General features: G+C 38.5%; 1 pseudogene; it reads right to left on the bottom strand.

The window, feature by feature from the left end:
* Positions 1–2059: 2059 nt before the first annotated feature.
* Positions 2060–2935, bottom strand: LOC117920936 (annotated as a pseudogene).
* Positions 2936–3219: the final 284 nt, after the last annotated feature.

Genomic DNA, 3219 nt, shown 5'->3' with positions numbered 1-3219 from the left:
TTTGCTCTTGTGCTTGGAGTGCATTCATTAGTTCAATAAGTGAAATTTGCGAAAGGTCCCTAGATTCTTCAAGAGATGAAATCTTGGACTCAAACCTCTCATGAAGTGTCACAAGAACCTTCTCCACGATCCTTGCATCAGGAAATTCTTCACCAAGCGACCTATAAGACCGACTGTGACTCTGATACCACTTGTTGGAGAAATTACAAGTATGAAGCTGCAGGTATAATGAAGAAAAGCTACAAATATGACAGAGAGAAGCTGATATATTTTATTCCATTTGAGATGAGATATTTATATCAGAAAAAAAAAAACTAATTCTTCCTATCTTTCCTGCATATTTATTTAGGCTATTACACCTGTTTTTGAAATTTAAAACAAACGAAGTCATAACAAGCTTGAGCTAATCTTCAGCAAAGACTAAGTCTTCAAGGCTTGGAATCTGGAATGCCAACAACTGAACAAAACCAGATGGCAGCATAGCTCAATATAAACCCCACCTCATTGCCAAAGGATTTAATCGAACCCAAGGCATTGACTATTTTGAAACGTTTAGCCCTGTAGTGAAGCCCTCCACCATCCGAATAGTGCTCACTCTTGCACTCTCATCTCAATGGACTGGACAACAGTTAGATGTTCAAAATGCATTTTTACATAGGGAGCTTCAAGAACAAGTTTTCATGCGACAACCACCTGGCTATGTTCATCTTCAACATCCCTCCTATATATGTCCGTCGCCTCAACAAAGCCATATATGGCCTTAAACAAGCTCCTAGAGCTTGGTTTCAAGAAGCTCAGCAGCTCCCTAGTTAACTGGGGATTCCAGTGTTCACGAGCAAATAGTTCCCTATTTTTTAAGCACACATCTACTGATGTTATCATCCTTCTCATCTACGTTGATGACATATTAGTCATCGGTGGTTCTACAGTACAGGTTCATTCTTTCATTACACATCTCAGCTCTACATTTTCTCTAAGGGATCTTAGTCCTATTAACTATTTTCTTGGACTTGAAATTCATAGAGACAAGTCTCATATTCATCTCAGTCGAATAAATACATTCGTGACTTGTTATAACGGGCAGAATTGACTAAAGCAAACCAGCTTCCACACCTGGTTCTATTGTTAAGACATTATCACTCTCAGATAGTGATCCTCTATCTGACCCAACTCTTGACTGGAGCATAGTAGGGCCATTGCAATATTTCACGTTAACCAGACCTGATATTTCTTTTGCTATTAATAAGGCTTGTCAATTTATGGCTAGTCCAACCACTACACATTGGATTGCTGTTAAGAGGATACTCAAGTATCTCAAAGGCCCTTACCCATGGTCTACTCCTTCAGTCATCTCCATCTGTTGCACTTCAAGGATATTATGATGCCAATTGGTCATCTTGCCCAGATGATCGTCAGAGTACAAGTGGCTACCGTCTCTTTCTTGGACCTAATCTCATTTTGTGGTCCTCATCCAAACAGAAGATTATTTCACGAAGCAGTGTCGCGTCCAAATACAGGAGTCTTGCAACCTTGACAACTGAAATTATCTGGGTCTAAGCATTATTAAAAGAACTTTGTGTACCGAAGAATACGCCTCCCTTGAGCTGGTGTGACAGCAAAAGTGCAATTGCCCTTGCTGCAAATTCAGTATTTCATGCCCGCACCAAGCATAAAGAACTCAACCTGCATTTATTCAAGATAAAGTTCTTCAACATGATCTCCATATTTACTATGTTTCTTCGGCTGAGTAAGTTGTGGATGTCTTCACCGAGTATGTTTCAAGTGCACAGTTTTATATGTTCAGAACAAAGCTCTATGATGTTCCTTGCTTTGTGCACTTGCGAGGGGATAATAACCAACAAGGGTTAAACAGAACTGACTTGACCCAAACTAACTCATAGCTCATAACTGTTACACTGTTATAGTTCCTAACTGATATACGGTTGCACTTGTAAGTAGTTAGGTCAAAATTCAATTAGACTTTCTTGTATAAATAGCTCAAACCCAATAATAGAATATGCCAAGTCTTTTCATTCTCACTGCATTCTTATATTCACTTTCAGGGTGTGACCAAATCTAGGGCTGCAAGATTGTCATCACCATCCCCATTATTAGAAGGACAACAGCATCTTCTGGTACTAGCAAAGCTGGCGTCAATATTAGTTCCATTGTAGTATATCCTATCCTGGAATGTCACACATCTTGCTTGGCCTATTGTGTGGGAATTCCTGTATTCCATTCAGTGAATTAATTTGCATTAAGTCGTATACATGACCAAAAGTGAATTCAAATTTATTCCACCTACCTGAAAGGGCAACCATGTATCTTGTACTCAAACCTTTGCTACCAAACAAGGAAATAAGCCTATCAAGGCTATCTCTGAAATTAGGAAGGTTGTTGGAAGCTTGGCTGAGGCCTGAAGTGGCGGAGTCTCTTCTTCCAAGCTTCACTGTCCATGTTGGCCCTCCAACCTATTTCATGTATACATAAAAGAATTGACAATATCATTATGGAATCAATACATAAAAAACAATCAAGAGACATGATCATGCTTACGGTAATAACATTAAAGGTATACTTACAGCAACGGATCCATTCGGGCTGCCACTGCAAGAATGTCAGCACAAGATACAATGCCGGGACAGTTGCTCTCCACTTGAGACTTTACGTGGTCTATGACTTCATATCCTCTAACTGAATTCAAATTATTAGGTGCATTTTTCTCACTTTGAATGGAGGAGGAATCATCAAGCAAGATTGATGCATCACATCCCTGCAGTATTAATCCAATGACTTAAAAAAATCTTACAAGGACAACTAGTATTGCTGGACAGAAAGGAATGAATACCTGAACAAAGCAATCATGGAAGTGGAGATGAATTAGAGTGTATTGCTGGGGGCTGATCAGGTTCGTATTCTTTCTTGCAAGATACATATAAAGTTTATTTCTATGTATTTCAAAGTCAAGAACCGACCAAGTGATTTGGCTTCAAAACCTTACTATTGTAATAAAAAATTTCTTCATACATGCATTTTGTTATTGTATATGGATCATTAAGGTTGGAACTTTAATTAATTTCATACAAAAATAATTACAATGTGAAACATATTCTAATCTCATAACAGTTACGAGATTTGGGCTGCTATTGGTCATCAAGAGCAGTGTTTGAAATATTGCGAGGCGAAAATATCGTCCATTTTATCAGGTATATCGGCGAT

This window comes from Vitis riparia, chromosome 1 (genome assembly GCF_004353265.1).
Source record: "Vitis riparia cultivar Riparia Gloire de Montpellier isolate 1030 chromosome 1, EGFV_Vit.rip_1.0, whole genome shotgun sequence".
Taxonomy (NCBI): domain Eukaryota; kingdom Viridiplantae; phylum Streptophyta; class Magnoliopsida; order Vitales; family Vitaceae; genus Vitis; species Vitis riparia.
Note: the sequence above shows the minus strand (reverse complement) of the source record. Positions and strands in the feature narration are given on the sequence as shown.